Raw genomic sequence first — 18,810 nt, 5'->3', positions numbered from 1 at the left:
TTAAATGGTGTAATTACCGGGACAAATGGGCAAATAAAATACATGGGTTTTAATTACGGTAGCATGTATTAATTTCAAACTATGATGGCCAAAACCTGAGAAATAATGATTTTTTTCCATTTCTTTCTTCATCTTCCTGTTAAAATGGATTTAGAATAAAATAATTCTTAGCAAAATGTACCACCCAAAGAAAGCCTAAATGGTGGCGGAAAAAACAAGATATAGATCATTTCAGTGTGATAAGTAGTGATAAAGTTATTGGCAAATGAATGGGAGGTGAAAGTTGCTCGAATGCATAAGGTTGCTCGGATGCATAAGGTGAACAACACTATGGGCTGAAGTGGTTAATGACTAATTGCACATAGGTTCGTGCTTCCTGTTTCTTTCTGTCTGCAGGAGCTGAGACCTAAGTATGCAGGTGCAAAGCAGGGAATTTGTGGGCCCGCAGACATTAACTACTTAAGTAGTTTAGAAACTCCTGACTTTTCTCTGGTCACTGCTCTGAAGTGCTCCCTGTTTCACTGTGAATATTTCCTTGCATGGCACTCAGCTGTGACTGAGATGGGCATACGATGTTGCTGAGATTGGCGTACGCAGAGCCAGCATCCCAGGGGCGTAACAATAGGGATGCAGCCGCTGGGGGCCCAGAAGCCACAGGGGGCCTCGTCCTTATAGACAACTAAGGGATAGGAGAGAAAAAACTTTCTGCTCTCTGCACAATTGTTCTAATGACTGCATCTGCTCAGCCACTGATAAGGAAGCATACAAAGTTTTGCAGACAAAGATTTGTACACAGTCCCTATCCAGTGTTCAGCAGGCCCCTGTGTAAAGCACCCTTCCCCCAGCCTCTATCCCTCCCCTAGTGCTGTGTACTGTAGTGATGTTAGAGAAGTCTGCAGAGCCAGCTCTGCTCCATCAATAAGCTGAGGCTGGTAGCACCCCTGTCTGTCGGTTTTCTGTATGTGTTTTCTGCACACCATGTGTGCCTGTATGTGTGAAAATGCAAGTTTTATCACAGAAGATAATGTAATTGATAGAGAAAATACATGTAATTCTTCACTGCATGTAATTCATTCAAGTGTGCACAAGCTAATAGCATAACAGTGGAGATTTTTGGAGGAGGGCGGAGTGGGATTTTGGTGGGAGGGGCGGAGTGGGATTTTGGTGGGAGGGCGGAGTGGGATTTTGGTGGGAAGTTTTGCAAGTGATTTCTAGTTACGCCCCTGCAGCATCCACACAAATGTTGGTTGCATCCCTCCTCCCTGTGGGATGATTGTGTAGGAGTGACAGGGCACTATAAATGCAAAAAGAGCCATGCACTGTTGCCGTGGTTTCTAGCCAGTTTCCTAAAAAGTTATAGCAGTGTAGACCCAAGTTACAAAACTACTCATACAATAATACTATGTTATATAGATTTTTGTATGTAAGTGTACAGAAGAGGAGTAACAATTTAAATGTTTGTTAATACTTCTTTGGTTACCACAAGGGAAAAAGTTCGTGAGATAGTCAAAATTGATTTTGCGGAGAATCTGGACCATTCTGCCCACTAACAGTACAATTTTTAATGAACAATTGTATTTTCGTTTAGATTAGATTCAGACCATTTTGCATGAAAACAGAGAAGCTGATGGGACCAATCAATCCTGAATGATCGCATTATCAATCTCTTCCACTTTCCTACCACAGGATATTGCCCCCTAAAACCAATTTTCACAAATCACCTTCACCAATAACCTTAATGCTACTTATCGCACAAAAATTATCTATATATTTTTCTTTTCCCCAGAAAGTATACTATCTTTGGATGGTATTTTTTGCTAATAATTATTGTAATTTGTATGCATTTTAAATGGAATAAAAAAAATGAAAAAAAAATATTTCTCAGTTTTCAGCCATTATAGATTTTAAATAAAATGTGCTATGGTACATAAAACCCATAGGCTTTATTTGCCTATTTGTCCCAGTTATTACAACATTTAAATTATGTCCCTAGTAAGGCAACAATATTCTATTTGGAGATGAAGTTGTATTTTTTTTCTGTTTTGGTGTTTCTTAATACTATATCAATAATTACAAGCCCTAGTTTGCAAAAATAACAGTGATAAATCCTTATGACATACATATTTTTTTAAAAAAAGCTGAGTCCTTAACTTAAGATAACTAATTATGATTTTTTATTTTAACCACCTTAGCGGTATGGACGAGCTCAGCTCGTCCATTACCGCCAGAGGGTGCCGCTCAGGCCCTGCTGGGCCGATTTACATGAAATAAAGAGCAGCACACGCAGCCGGCACTTTGCCAGCCGCGTGTGCTGCCCGATCGCCGCCGCTCTGCGGCGATCCGCCGCGAGCAGCGGCGAAAGAGGGTCCCCCCAGCCGCCTGAGCCCTGCGCAGCCGGAACAAATAGTTCCGGCCAGCGCTAAGGGCTGGATCGGAGGCGGCAGACGTCAGGACGTCGGCTGACGTCCATGACGTCACTCCGCTCGTCGCTATGGCGACGATCTAAGCAAAACAAGGAAGGCCGCTCATTGCGGCCTTCCTTGTTTATTCCGGGCGCCGGAGGCGATCAGAAGAACGCCTCCGGAGCGCCATCTAGTGGGCTTTCATGCAGCCAACTTTCAGTTGGCTGCATGAAATATTTTTTTTTTTATTTAAAAAAAACCCTCATGCAGCTGCCCTGGCGATCTTAATAGAACGCCAGGGTGGTTAATACTGTCACTTTTTTTAATTTTATAATTATGGGGCGTGGGGAACAAGGAGTTATTAACTAATGGGGGATTTATATTTTAATTTATTTTAATGAATGTGTAAGATGTCTTTTTACTTTTTGTCCACTAGGTGACCCAACACTATCCTGTGTACTGAACATTACACAAGAAGTAACGTATTACTGTGTGTTTGCACTTTCATTTTGTGAATGACCATTGGCATCGTGCTGGCGCCGGTGTTCATTCACTATGGGCACTTTGATAGGCTTTGGAGACACATGTTCCCATTCACCGATGAGTACTCTGCTGGGGGGGGAAGGTATTCACGGGCGCGCCGATTGTAAATACAGAGTTTTTCCACTGAAATGATCGTAAATTGCCACCCTATGAACAGCATGATTGATTATCTTTTTTAGCCCTCAATATGGAGCTAAAGACTTTTTATTTGTTGATCTTTTTACTCAGATTTTTTATTGTTTTTTTTCGATGCATAGTATTTTTTGGCTAACTGAGTGTGCCCCAGGTTTGCAAAACTGATTCACAACATACTCGCCCACCGATTGGAAGTCCGTCAATAATCCTGGGAACTTTTCAGTGTTGATTTTGCTAATCTTTTGGCATTGTTGTTAGCTCTTTCGCCTTGCAGCACTGGGTCCCCGGTTCAAATCCCAGCCAGGGCACTATCTGATTCTGCACAGAGTTTATATGTTCTCCCCGTGTCTGTGTGAGTTTCCTCTGGACACTCCAATTTCCTCCCACATCACAAAAACCTACAGATAAGTTAATTGGATTTCCCCTAATTTGGCCCTGGACTATGGTACATACACTACACGATATATACATAGACATATGACTATGGTAGGGACTAGATTGTGAGCCCCTCTGAGGGACAGTTAAGAGACAAGACAATATTCTCTGTACAGCACTGCAGAAGATGTCGGCGTTATATAAATACTAAATAATAATAATAATCTCTAATTGCCATGCCCACCTTATTCTCTATATATATTGAGTATACCCATGCACACAGGACAGGCTTGTTTCCTCATTATTTTTAACCCCATAATGTATCAATGCGTTTCTTTGATGCCAATACCTGTTAGCAAATCTCATGTGATGTGACTGTCGAGGTCTGATTTCACGAGATACCTTGTAGGTGGAGCACTGTGGGTGTTATTGTGTTGAGCTGCAGCATGTCATGTCTCAAGTTGTTGCATGAGCTCTCTTGCTGACTGAGAATATTACACAAGGCAGAGTAAATTGTCAGGTGCTGCCCCCTGCCCCCGTAGTTCTGTCTTTGGCCATAGACTGCTCCATCCTCATTGAGGCCTGTCCTATTGCAGAGTTTGGCAAGGAAGCATGCTGTTATTTTCTTCCACAAGCCATTCCTGAATAAGAAGATTGTTTCCTAAACATCCTATGTGCTTCCTGTCTCGTGAATTTGACACTTATTATTGATTTATAAAGCGCCAACATATTCTGTGGCTCCAGTGGCATAGCTAAGACGCTGTGGGCCCCGGTGCAAGTTTAGCATTGGGGCCCGCCAAGCACTCTATACATAACAATTGATACGGAGCACCAAAACCAATCAAGGACAATAGAATGGGAGGAGCACATGAACAGGGCTGGACATGGAATGGGAGGAGCACATGAGAGGGTCAGCACATGGAATAGGAGGAGCACATGAGAGGATCAGCACATGGAATGGGAGGGGCACATGAAGAATAGCTGCACATGGAATGGGAGGAACACATGAAGAGGGACTGCACATGGAATGGGAGGAACACATGAAGAGGGACTGCACATGGAATGGGAGGAACACATGAAGAGGGACTGCACATAGAATGGGAGGAGTACATAAGAGGGGGCTGCACATGGAATGGGAGGAGCACATGAAGAGGTGCTGCACTTGGAATGGGAGGAGTACATAAGAGGGGGCTGCACATGGAATGGGAGGAGCACATGAAGAGCTGCTGCACTTGGAATGGGAGGAGTACATAAGAGGGGGCTGCACATGGAATAGGAGGAGCACATGAAGAGGTGCTGCACTTGGAATGGGAGGAGCACATGAGAGGGGCTGCACATAGAATGGGAGGAGCACATGAGAGGGGCTGCACATGGAATGGGAGGAGCAAATGAAGAGTTGCTGCACTTGGAATGGGAGGAGCACATGAGAGGGGCTGCACTTGGAATGGGAGGAGCACATGAAGAGGGGCTGCACGTAGAATGGGAGGAGTACATAAGAGGGGGCTGCACTTGGAATGGGAGGAGCACATGAGAGGGGCTGCACATAGAATGGGAGGAGCACATGAGAGGGGCTGCACATGGAATGGGAGGAGCACATGAAGAGGGGCTGGCCATGGAATGGAAGGAGCACATGAGTAGGGGTTGCACCTAAATTAGGGGGCTGTATATTGTGAAAGGGTTAAACATGAAATAGAATAAGGGCTACACTTGCCATGGGTAAATTAAAGGGAGTGATCTAAACAGATAAAGAGAGGACTGCACATAAAGGTGGGGGTGGTACCAGTCCAGCCCTGGACACAGTCGGCAAGTAGTAACAGGAAAACAGGGCAGCCATTAGGGATGACAACTGACACTGCAGTGAGGGGCCCAGGGCTTCCGGGGGCCCTGGGCCGACCCCAAAGTGCTGGAAAGGCTGCATGTGCTGGCTGCGGGCCTGTGGCTCACTAACCAGCACACCGTGTCCCAGCACTGAGAGAAGAGTGACATCAGCGCTTGAACGTGGGGAGCAGATCAGTGAGCCCGCTACAGCAGACTTTTTATACTGGAGCACCACCTATATCTGGCTACAGGCTACCTATACTGGGCCACCACCTATACCTGGCTACCTATACTGGGGCTGGGATCACCAATACCTAGCTAACCTATACTGGGGCACCATCTATACTTGGCTACTTATACTGGGGCACCTATAGCTTGTTACCTATACTGGAGGCACCTGTACCTGGATAACCTATACTGGTGCACCACCCATACCAGGCTACCTATACTGGGGGCAACTATACCAGGCTACCTTTACCGGGCACCACCTATAGTTGAATACCTATACTGGGGCACCATCTATACCAGGCTACCTATACTGGGGGCATCTACACTAGGCTACCTATACTGGGGCACCACCTATAGCTGGCTACTTATACTGGGGGAACCTATACCTGGCTACCTATACTTGGGCTGGAACCACCTATACCTCGCTACCTATACTGGGGCACCACCTGTACCTGGCTAACCTATACTGGTGCACCACCCATACCAGGCTACCTATACTGGGGGCAACTATACCAGGCTACCTTTACCGGGGCACCACCTATAACTGAATACCTATACTGGGGCACCTGTATCTTACTGGCCTATACTAGGGCACCATCTATACCAGGCTACCTATCCTGGGGGCATCTACACTAGGCTACCTATACTAGGGCACCACCTATAGCTGGCTACCTATACTGGGGGCACCTATGCCTGGATACCTATACTGGGGGCACCTATACCTGGCTAGAGCAGGGGGACGAGCTGAAACGGAAGAGGATGAGTGATAACACAGTTGGATAAAAGAGGCACAGGGGGAACAGAAGCAGACAAAAGAGGCATCGGGAGAAAAGAGATGAGATGGGAACATGAGGTCACACAGAGGGACATAAAAGAGGCACAAACTGAGGCGAGACAGAGGGGAACAAAAGAGGCACAGGAAGAAAAGAGGGGGACAAAAGAGAACGGATAAAGGATAAGAACGGACCTACAAGTCCCCATCTCATTTGTTAACCGGGGACTACCTGTATTTTGGTAGTATTTGGCTCCACCCACAACATGCCATGGCAATGCCCACTTTTTGCAGCATCACGCTGTGCATGCTGCTTTCTTCAGTGTCTGAGCCATGCACGTTTTTCGCCGCAGCGCACTTTCACGCACGGACACGGGGGTGGGGTGGCTAGTGGGCGTGCACAGCAACCAGTGGGTGGGCCCAGGGAGGTGAGGGTCCAGGCCTGATGATGTGTGTGAAGGGCCCCAAAATTTCTGATGGTGGCCCTGATTCTCAGTATAGTGTGAAAAGGCGCCCAAAGTGATAGCTATACAAACAATAAATGTATACATCAGACATGTCTTATACAAAGCCTATATATGTGCTTCAGCCCTGAATTCAGCTGTGTGGCTGTAGCTGGCTCTTTAACTCCACGCTGGATTTATTTGAAATTGCAATCCATTTCCAGAGCCCTCCATAGGTTCTGCGTTATTCTGGCCTTGCTTCAAAGCTTTAAGTCTTTCTGTGTTTTTTTTCCCCTGGTACCCAGGGATACTGGAGCTGCAGCCTCCGTTTCCATGGCAACCCTGCCTGGTGATGGATAAAGATGCTGACACGGTTTCTCCCCCGCTGGCTGGTGTGAAGACACTCTGCCACGTGACAGATCAGCACACACCATAAACACGCCTGTTTCCTGTCGCATTATGCTACTGGCGCAGGCACTTGGGGGGGCTTTGGGGGAGGGGGGCTGGGGGTCTTATTAAATGGCCTTGCTTCATTTCAGAATATGAGTGGTGCTTGTGTTTTTGGTTACATGGTATATGGCTGCATACTGATATTTATGGTGAGAGATACCCTTATTCCTTCCATATAAGTGGGTATGTGTTGGATTTCATCTTTCTAATCCTTAGCAGGTTTTCTTCCCAAACACACAAAGCTTATACGCGGGGTTAAATGTATTCATTGGTGTAGGAGTCGTTTAAATCATTTATGTCAAATAAATCACTTTAAATCGCTTCAGTCCCAGCCTTTCAAAGTGAAACGAAATCCCACTCTTTCTAAATATTTGCTATAAACATTTATTGGTGTCATTAAAAAAAATGATCTTAGCATCATAATTTAAAGCCAGTTATGAATTTCCAGAACTGACTGTCACCCCAAGTCACATGACTTTTCTAGTCTCTGCACAGAGGAGGATCGGTTGTTGCTCGATTTCCACACCTGCACAAACTGAGTGATTGACAGGAAGCTCTGACATCCCCAGTCTGTTGATTGGTGTGAAGTAGCTGAATGTCTGAATTTAAATATACAAAGTAGGGAGGAGTGAAATAGTTGCTGGCAGTTTTGGGAGATTTTTGTCGATCTTCTGAATGGTTCGCAAAAATCCATTTTGCAAAACCGGCCCATGCAATTAGAAAAATGATTGGGAATAGAAGTGACAACAATCCTATGTTTTTTTGCGGAAAATCTTTGTAGTATACTTTCCAGGATCCCTATACCACCCTATTGCAGCTGTACAGCGACTCCCTAAGTATTGAAATTTGCCTCCACTGCTTTTTCTGGGGATACACAGTATGTACAGCTGACATTCTGATGGGGAAGGATATATTTCATGTAATTGCATTTAAAATCCTCGAGCAATCTTTTGATCGCTACTAAGGACTAAAATCATTTGAAAGATTGTGCTACCATTTTTACTTCTATTCACAAGCATTTGTATGGAAAATCCTTGTTCTTCATAGCAAGAATTGGCTGTCGATCTTGCAAGAATCTCACTGAGTGGGAATATATATATTCAATATGTGTTTATAGCAACTGGAGAGGTGCTGGGTGTTATATTGACATATTACTGTAAAATACTCCTTTGTTTATTGTCTGATGAAGCAGGGCTATACCTGTGAAACACATTGCAACATTGTTTTGGAGTATATTAATAAATCTATGTTTTTTGAAAATTGACATTTTCATGTCTGCTTTGGGAAGGCAATTCCACCACTGCCTCCTTAGCATTTTTAACGTTTTTAGTGCATTTTATTCTGTTGGCGCCTCTGTTCACTGCATATGATACATGTATTAATTCCTTGCTTAACCTCTCCTGCATGTTAAGCATGCTGCTTTTCGCTTCCTGCACGATTAGAAGGGTATAGATGCTAACTCAGACACAATAGAACCCTTTACAGAAAGCATTGTGTCAGTTCCGTCTGCAGAAGTGTGAAGATTCATAACAATGAATGGATGCAAGACAAGGCAAAAAGATTTTTATTAATCTATAACTGTACCAATTAATTCTGCATAGGAAGCTATAGAAGAAGGCTGTGATCTATAGTGCAATTATTTTGCAGCATTGATTTTGTTCCTGTATGGCAGCTGCGGCACAAAGTCGCATCTGCCTGCCTTGTCCTGAACTCTGCCCACTTTTTTGATATCAGGTGACTTTATCATAGAGGCGGCTCCTAAGAATCCCTGTTACTGTCATCAGAAACTCAGAACAGGCAGCTTTTGCTGCTGTGGAAGAAACCTGAGGGAGGAATCAGAATGTGGAAGCAGAAGGGAATGGGTTGTGGAAATAATAATAATAGGTGTATATATTGCTATGGAGGTAATCTGAGGGCAGAATGGGGGCATGGAAGGAGCAAGAGCTGTGATGTAAGAGAAAGTGGCTTTGTTGCTGTGGAACTAATTTGATGGCAAAATATAGATGTAGGAGCAGGAGGAACAAATAGGTACCGTTTATTCTTGAGGAAGTTACCTGAGGTTGTAATTGGGAGGTGGAAGTAAGCACCAGGAAATGGGGTGTAGAAAGAATAGGCCGCTTCGTTACCGTGGAAGGAATCTGAGAGCAGAACTTGGAGGTAGAAGCTGCAAGTATTTGGGCATGAAAAAAACGGAAGGTTTTTATATCTGTGAAAGTAGTCTGAGAGCAGGATTTGAGCATGGAAGAAGCAGGAAATGAAATGTGAAATTTGTAGGTATGAAATCTGACAACATAACATCATAATACAGCAGTGTGTCTGCCTAAATGACATATTTATACAATTTCCTCCCTAACAACATAATGAGGCAGAATGTCCACACAGATGACATAATTTACCCCTAAACAGCCTAATAAGGCGGTGTGTACTCACAGACAGCATAGTTAGACAGAGCACCACCACAAACAAACATAATTAAGAGGTGTTTACTCCCAAACATAATACAGCATACCTCCGAAAATGACATAATTAAGCAGAGTGTCACCCAAGCAATATAGTTATACATAGTGTATTCCCAAATAACATAGTTAGTGTGTAACCCCAAATAACATAGAGTGTACCCCCAAACAGCATAATTTGGCATAAGGTTCCCCTCAAATAACATATTTAGGCTGTGTGTGCCTCCAAACAATATAACTAGGCAGCGTGTCCTCCCCTCAATGGTACCCTGCAAATAATGGATGTTCAGTGTTGCCCGGTAAAAAAAATAAAATAAAAGACATACCAAACCCCTCTTCCAGCTCATTCATGTCCTGCCACCACCTATCTTCCAGACCGCAGCAGCAATCTCTAAAAGATTAGGCACAGTATAACAACAATTGGAGAGAAAAAATATTTGTTAAAATGCACAGAAATCCCCACAAAAAGCCCTGAAAATTGACTGGATGAACTTTCAGGGAGCAAAGGAAGGGTTAAAGCATCTGTCTTTTTCTGTACAGCCAGCACTGCCAGCGCTTAGGCGCTGTGAGTCATGCCTACTGATTACACACTTGTTTCACTCAACTGTAGCTAAATAAAGAAACACAGCTCAATGCAGCATTTCTATGTGGAATGAACACTTTTCAGTCTGTTCTGTGCAAGAGTTCCGGTCAACTTTAATAAGCTGATGGCCTATCACCTGGTCAGAAGCACAGATACTGTCCACATTCTCCACCACCGACCTTCTGGGCTGTAGGCTGTAATTTTCTCAGAGAGATCCAGTCTGTTCCTTCCTCCTTGTAGTCCTAATGGAGGAGCTGATGCAATCTTAGCAGCCACACTCAGAAATAGCAAAATAAAGCCCTTGTACTCTTTTTTTCTTTCACGTAATCCAAATTTCAAGATGGAATTTTTAGCAAGAGAGACCTAATTTCACTAAAAAAACCCTCATTGTCATCTGAGCACTCTATTAGCTATAATTAGATTGTGCTTTTAGATTTGCGTGGAGATGCTATTTAAGGCTCTGTCTGCATTATGATATTTGGGGGTAAACACTGCTAAAGTTTGTTCTGTATGTGGTGGCACTTTAACTATGCTGTCTGCTTGGGGTAGTTGCTGCTCAATTATGTTAACTGTGGGGACATTCTGCCTCATTATGTTGTTTGGGGGCACACTGCCTAAATATGTAATTTAGCGTGAATAAGTGACTGCTTTTAAACACACATTTCAGATTTGTTTTTTAGACATTGTAAACATATTTTTTTTTTGCATTATAGTGAAATGTTTGTTATTGTGACTTTCCCCTTTCCTTTCCAAAGGCCTTACACTTACACTTGCAGATTATTTTAAAGCAAATTTATTAAACCACTGATTTTAAAATCCAACTTTGATAAAGCACATTTTACCACTTCCATGTAGTTGAGGGCCAACAGATTTTGAATACTTTGAGCAGATTGTTGTATGAAGCTCTCATATACTACACAGAAGTTGTAAAATTGACCAATCAAGATTGGATGTGTGTACTTGGCTTTATGCTGAAATGGATGGTGTATGAGATGCAAGTATTGCAGGTTTACAAGTCTTTATGTTTTGTTTTGTGTAGGCCTGCCATGCCAGCGATCTCCAGCAGAGGGATCCGGTTGGTTCCAGATTTGCAAGTCCAATGTGGAATTGAGCTGAGACAGCGCCAGGCACATTAGGAGGATCTGTAAGGTCAGTCCTATTAATGGATTAAACATGAAAGCAATCGTTGGCGGTTAACCCTTCCCTTTCAGCATGCAGCTGTTCTGTGGGGAGATTAGCGCTCTGCATCAGACAACTCACTGGCTGCAGCCGCCCACCGGAGGCAATGCCAGCCGAGCTTTTCCAGTTGCCAGTGACATAGGAATCCGCGCCAATGCAGGTTTATAACTGGTTACCTGCATGAATCAGACTCACTGAAGTGGGTCAGCAGTTTTTGTTCTGTTTTGATTTTGGCGCTAGTAAGGTTGAGGTGACCCAGCAGGAAACCTCATAGGGAATATTTCTCCAATCAGAGCACCCTGTACAGTGCGAAACGTTCTAATTGGCCGGATAGTGTGGGTGTAGTTATTATGACAACCAGGCCCGGATTTACATCACTGGAGCCCATAGGCACAGATGTCCTAGCACCTTAGACTTCTCCCTCCAGGAGCCTACAAACCCCCACCAAACTGCACCGCAAGTGTGCTGGCTGGCCCAGCTGTCACCTCTCCCTTAGTTTCCTTGCCCATTATAGGTAGCTAGAGGTACCCCTTAGCATTAGCTAGCAAGAGGTACCCTCAGTATTAAGTAGCTAGAGATGCCCCTGTCTGAAGCGAGATCTCGTCAGTGGAATGCCGAGAGCTGGGTCAGTAACATCTCATTTACATTCTGCTTGGAGCCCTGCATAGGGAAGGAGGGAGTGGGGCACTAGGGGAGGAGAGTGAGCCGCCTGTCCATAATCAGGCGCCTGTAGGCACATGCCTACAGTGCCTTATTGTAAATCCGGCCCTGATGACAACCTAGTAGATATTCTACTATAAAGAAGTACAAATTACAATAGTAAAATATCAGTAAATGATACAGATATTTTACATTTTATATAATGGGGGATATGACGGTTGCACTTGTTACATAAAGGGGACAATTCTTATGAATTTGGGTGCCTGAAATATCCTCTGGTAGAATATCGGTAAATTAACTGATACTCTACTGTAAAGAAGTACAAATTACAATAGTAAAATATGAGTCAATGATACAGATATTTTACGACAGCTAAACCTAACTTAATTCTCACACAGAACCCTCCCTCTACTGATGCCGAACCTAACCAACCAACCCCTCCAATGCCTAACCCTAACAACCCTTACACGCCTAACCTTAAACCCCCTTTCCCATAATGCCTAACCTAACCAACCAACCCCTCCAATGCCTAACCCTAACAACCCTTACACGCCTAACCTTAAACCCCATTTTCCCATAATGCCTAACCTAACCAACCAACTCCTCCAATGCCTAACCCTAACAACCCCCACACGCTTAACCTTAAACCCCCCTTCCCATAATGCTTAACCTTTACCACTCCCTGCATGCCTAACCCAACCAACTAACCCCTCCAATGCCTAACTCTAATCACCCCCCACACGCCTAACCTTAAAGGGAACCAGAGACGTTGGGGGAAGGCTTGTGTACATACCTGGGGCTTCCTCCAGCCCCATACGCACGGATCGCTCCCACGCCGCCGTCCTCTGCTGCCTGGATCCGCCGGTACCGGGTCCCGTCATTGCCGCGAGTCGGCCAGTCGGCCGGCAGACGCGGCCAATTGTCCGCATCACACGGGGCTCCCTCCGTATACGTACGCATGAGGCTGCCTACTGCGCAGCCTCATGCATACGGGTATGGAGGGAGCCCCTGTGATGCGGACAATTGGCCGCGTCCGCCGGAAGTGACGGGACCCGGTACCGCCGATACAGGAAGAGGAGGATGGCGGCGTGGGAGCGATCCAAGCTTATGGGGCTGGAAGAAGCCCCAGGTATGTATAAAAGCTTGTTCTATTTTTTATTACCGTTCCTCTCTGGTTCCCTTTAAACCCCCTTTCCCACAATGCTGCAGTTTTTATATAATGGGGGACATGATGGCTGCAGTTGTTATATAATGGGGGACATGGTGGCTGCAGTTGTTATATAATGGGGGACATGATGGCTGCAGTTGTTATATAATGGGGACAGGATGGCTGCAGTTGTTATATAATGGGTGACATGATGGCTGCAGCTGTTATATAATGGGGGACATGATGGCTGCAGCTGTTATATAATGGGGGACATAATGGCTGCAGTTGTTATATAATGGGGGACATGATGGCTGCAGTTGTTATATAATGGGGGACATGATGGCTGCAGTTGTTATATAATGGGGGACATGATGGCTGCAGCTGTTATATAATGGGGGACATGATGGCTGCAGCTGTTATATAATGGGGGACATGATGGCTGCAGTTGTTATATAATGGGGGACATGATGGCTGCAGTTGTTATATAATGGGGGACATGATGGCTGCAGCTGTTATATAATGGGGGACATGATGGCTGCAGTTGTTATATAATGGAGGACATGATGGCTGCAGTTGTTATATAATGGAGGACATGATGGCTGCAGTTGTTATATAATAGAGGACATGATGGCTGCAGTTTTTATATAATGGAGGACATGATGGCTGCAGTTTTTATATAATGGGGGACATGATGGCTGCAGCTGTTATATAATGGGGGACATGATGGCTGCAGTTGTTATATAATGGAGGACATGATGGCTGCAGTTTTTATATTATGGGGGACATGGCTGCAGTTTTTGTATAAGGGGGGACATGACGGGGGGATATGACTGCTGCAGTTGTTATATAATGGGGGACATGATGGCTGCAGCTGTTATATAATGGGGGACATGATGGCTGCAGTTGTTATATAATGGGGGACATGATGGCTGCAGTTGTTATATAATGGAGGACATGATGGCTGCAGTTTTTATATTATGGGGGACATGGCTGCAGTTTTTGTATAAGGGGGGACATGACGGGGGGATATGACTGCTGCAGTTGTTATATAATGGGGGACATGATGGCTGCAGTTGTTATATAATGGAGGACATGATGGCTGCAGTTTTTATATTATGGGGGACATGGCTGCAGTTTTTGTATAAGGGGGGACATGACGGGGGGATATGACTGCTGCAGTTGTTATATAATGGGGGACATGATGGCTGCAGCTGTTATATAATGGGGGACATGATGGCTGCAGTTGTTATATAATGGGGGACATGATGGCTGCAGTTGTTATATAATGGAGGACATGATGGCTGCAGTTTTTATATTATGGGGGACATGGCTGCAGTTTTTGTATAAGGGGGGACATGACGGGGGGATATGACTGCTGCAGTTGTTATATAATGGGGGACATGATGGCTGCAGTTGTTATATAATGGAGGACATGATGGCTGCAGTTTTTATATTATGGGGGACATGGCTGCAGTTTTTGTATAAGGGGGGACATGACGGGGGGATATGACTGCTGCAGTTGTTATATAATGGGGGACATGATGGCTGCAGCTGTTATATAATGGGGGACATGATGGCTGCAGTTGTTATATAATGGGGGACATGATGGCTGCAGTTGTTATATAATGGAGGACATGATGGCTGCAGTTTTTATATTATGGGGGACATGGCTGCAGTTTTTGTATAAGGGGGGACATGACGGGGGGATATGACTGCTGCAGTTGTTATATAATGGGGGACATGATGGCTGCAGTTGTCATATAATGGGGGACATGATGGCTGCAGTTGTTATATAATGGGGGACATGATGGCTGCAGTTGTTATATAATGGGTGACATGATGGCTGCAGTTGTTATATAATGGGGGACATGATGGCTCCAGTTGTTATATAATGGGGGACATGATGGCTGCAGTTGTTATATAATGGGGGACATGATGGCTGCAATTGTTATATAATGGGGGACATGATGGCTGCAGTTGTTATATAATGGGGGACATGATGGCTGCAGTTTTTATATAATGGGGGACATGATGGCTGCAGTTGTTATATAATGGGGGACATGATGGCTGCAGTTGTTATATAATGGGGGACATGATGGCTGCAGTTTTTATATAATGGGGGACATGATGGCTGCAGTTTTTATATAATGGGGGACATGATGGCTGCAGTTGTTATATAATGGGGGACATTATGGCTGCAGTTGTTATATAATGGAGGACATGATGGCTGCACTTTTTATATTATGGGGGACATGGCTGCAGTTTTTGTATAAGGGGGGACATGACGGGGGGATATGACTGCTGCAGTTGTTATATAATGGGTGACATGATGGCTGCAGTTGTTATATAATGGGGGACATGATGGCTGCAGTTGTTATATAATGGGGGACATGATGGCTGCAGTTGTCATATAATGGGGGACATGATGGCTGCAATTGTTAAATAATGGGGGACATGATGGCTGCAGTTGTTATATAATGGGGGACATGATGGCTGCAGTTTTTATATAATGGGGGACATGATGGCTGCAGTTGTTATATAATGGGGGACATGATGGCTGCAGTTGTTATATAATGGGGGACATGATGGCTGCAGTTTTTATATAATGGGGGACATGATGGCTGCAGTTGTTATATAATGGGGGACATGATGGCTGCAGTTGTTATATAATGGGGGACATGATGGCTGCAGTTTTTATATAATGGGGGACATGATGGCTGCAGTTTTTATATAATGGGGGACATGATGGCTGCAGTTTTTGTATAATGGGGGACATGATGGCTGCAGTTTTTATATAATGGGGAACATGATGGCTGCAGTTTTTGTATAATGGGGGACATGGGGGGCATGATGGATGCAGTTATATAATCGGGACATGATGGCAGCACGTGTTATGTTAAATTCACCCTTTCATAATAACACAGACATGTGCTCAACTTAGGTAACATGGAACTGAAAGTGAATTGAGATCTCTCCAGTATATTTTTTCTCATTCCCCATTGTTTGTTTTCTGTTATCACAGGTCAACTCATGGACGTATATGTTAGCCAAACAGTGAGGATTTATCAGATCTATAGGTCATAAGGATTTGGGAGAATTGTTAGACAAGAGAGGAGAACACTCAGATGTAAGAAATGCATTTATGTCACCCCCTCCTAAAACACCCCAGAAAAGGAAGAATCCAGGGTGTGCGGCTGGCAAAATAAATTCCTAGAGCAGGCATGGCAAACTTGGCCCTCCAGCTGTTGAGGAACTACTACAAGTCCCACAATGCATTGCAGGAGTCTGACAGCCACAGTCATGACTCCTAAAGGCAAATGCATTGTGGGATTTGTAGTTCCTTAACAGCTGGAGACCCAAAGTTTGCCCATGCCTGTCCTAGAGCAATCAGAATCAGTTGTAATAAACACAATTCACAACAATGACTAGGCTATCAGATTTATCCCGACCTCATGGCATGCAGGACTATCCTATTTCTGTGACCAGAGAAACATATGCAAGAAATCACTAAATAGTGCAGATTCCTTCTTAACCTTTTCGGGACCGGCCGCCTACCCCCCTTAAGGACCAAGGCATTTTGCGCGAGGGGGTGCGCGCATTTGGGGGAGTCAGGCGGCCGGATCCCGTGTGTGGCTGGCTGGATTGGTGTCCCCCCATGGTGGCCTGTGCCCCCCCCCCTTCTTCCAGCAGCCTTCACTTACCTTCCAGGCTCCAGCGATGAGCCGCACGGGACCCTCTTCTCCGGCCGGCATCTCCGTTCTGTCTGACAATCAGTTCCGGGTCGCGGCTTGATGACGTCATGTGGAGCAGAGATGCCGGCCAGAGCGGAGGGGGGGCGCCGATCGTCGCTGGAGGTGAGTGGATCCTCTTCTTCCCCCCCCTGCCGCCGCAGCTGTCAAACTGATCACTACGATCCGACGGCGATCGTAGTGATCATGTGATCAGCAGCCATACGCGATGGCTGCTGATCACTCGGGGGAGATGTCGGCTGTCATATGACAGCTTAATCTCCCCCTCCGGGTGCGCACGATCGCGTCGGGAGCGGAAACTGCGGGCCGGCGTAGATCCTACGCCGCATCAGGCTAGAACAGCCACAAGTGCGGCGTAGGATCTCATAGAGGCGGTCCTGAAAAGGTTAAACTGTAAGGAATAGAAGGAGCTAGGAAGGTCTCTCAGGCAGTGCAGTGTGTAAGGGAAATAGCTGTTGCTGAGGTAAGCAACACACCTACTGTCAGCAGGCTCTGAGTGAGGGGGGAGGAGCCCTTCACAAATCATGTCTAGTCTGTATTGCAGTGCTATCTGTAGAACTGCTATGAAGCACTTCTTAATCTGCAGCAGTTTAGGGATGGATTTGCACTTTTGCAACTGTAGTGCAGCTCTAGAAATCCACGCTAAACTGCTGCTATTACGTAGGATTTGAGAAGATTCTTATTATCATGCAGAACAGTTCCTCTGCTGGTTAGAACAGTTTTAGAAGAAAAAACTGCCAGTAATGCTTTGATAAATCTAGCCCACAGACTCACAGCCAGCCAGTGTGCGCATCCTCACAAGTTTGCCTCAAGCAGCAAAAAACCTACCTGTTGGGGGAAAAACCCAAGAAAAATTGTGCCGGAAAAAACAACTCATCACTTGGCATTTAGCGATTCCTTGTAGATAAGTAACACGTTAAATATTTGTCTCTGCATTACGAGTGTAGCTTGGCAATCCAGAAGCTAAAATCTGAAAGGCATTTGTTTTTCTGCTGTCGATGCTGTGAGCTGTTCTTCGAGGTATAAGTCTCACCAAAGAGAATAGGTAAATCATTTTATACTAGTTCTGAACTAGAACTAGAGTTTGAGCAGTGAAAACTGAAAGTGAATCTGAACCAATTCAAATGATTTAAAATGAACACATGATGTACTTGCAAATGAATATTACATAATTACCTCACCATCAGTTCCTCGATTCCTTCCAGTTCTGAAAAGATATTGTCAGAAATGAAATATATTGGTTGCTATCAGATATATATCAGTTTTTTTCAGTTACAACTGAAAGGACAACTGATGAGCAAGGTAATGTCCATGTTTCCCTATGGCTCAAGTGAGCGATATTACAGTTGAACAGTGTGCTGACCAGGAAGTTGTTATGGGGTAACCATTTTCAAAATGGAGGACGGAGAATCCCATTGATCGCAGTGGACAAACAGGATGCAGGAGAGAAAAAAAGAGATTAGACTACGCAGGAGGTAAGTACGATGCGTTTAGTCCATGTTCTCTTTAAACAGCGACTGCACTTTTTCAACTATTGGCCTGATCAGAACACTCAATACTTTGTAATTTCCAAGGGCCATACTGGATTATTTGTGTCTCCTGCATCAAACTCAAAACATGTTTACTTCTATTGATGGTTCCTATCTAGCGTAATGCTGAAAAATATTCCTAAAACTTAAGGAAGCGGACTATTACACCATTTCTATTATTTGCTAAAACAAAAAGACAATGATAGATAATTCAGATGTATAAATACAGGTTCCAGGGAGCAGGGATTGTACACAGGAATTATTCGCATGAGATAAGTAATGTTTTTTGCTTTATTTTTTTTTTTATGAACTCACAGAAAATTAAAAAAATTAGTGAAAAT

The 18,810-nt window shown here is 44.5% G+C and overlaps 1 long non-coding RNA gene across 1 annotated transcript in view; it reads left to right on the top strand.

Moving 5' to 3' along the window:
* Positions 1–16,327, top strand: part of LOC137541371 (uncharacterized) — a 135,105-nt gene extending 118,778 nt beyond the window's left edge. Inside the window, exons 2-3 of the long non-coding RNA XR_011025137.1 lie at positions 11,245–11,354; positions 16,214–16,327. This is a non-coding gene — a long non-coding RNA (uncharacterized lncRNA). The remainder of the gene's footprint in view (positions 1–11,244; positions 11,355–16,213) is intronic.
* Positions 16,328–18,810: the final 2,483 nt, after the last annotated feature.

Source organism: Hyperolius riggenbachi, chromosome 12 (genome assembly GCF_040937935.1).
Source record: "Hyperolius riggenbachi isolate aHypRig1 chromosome 12, aHypRig1.pri, whole genome shotgun sequence".
Taxonomy (NCBI): Eukaryota; Metazoa; Chordata; class Amphibia; order Anura; family Hyperoliidae; genus Hyperolius; species Hyperolius riggenbachi.
This window is presented reverse-complemented; position numbering and strand designations above follow the sequence as displayed.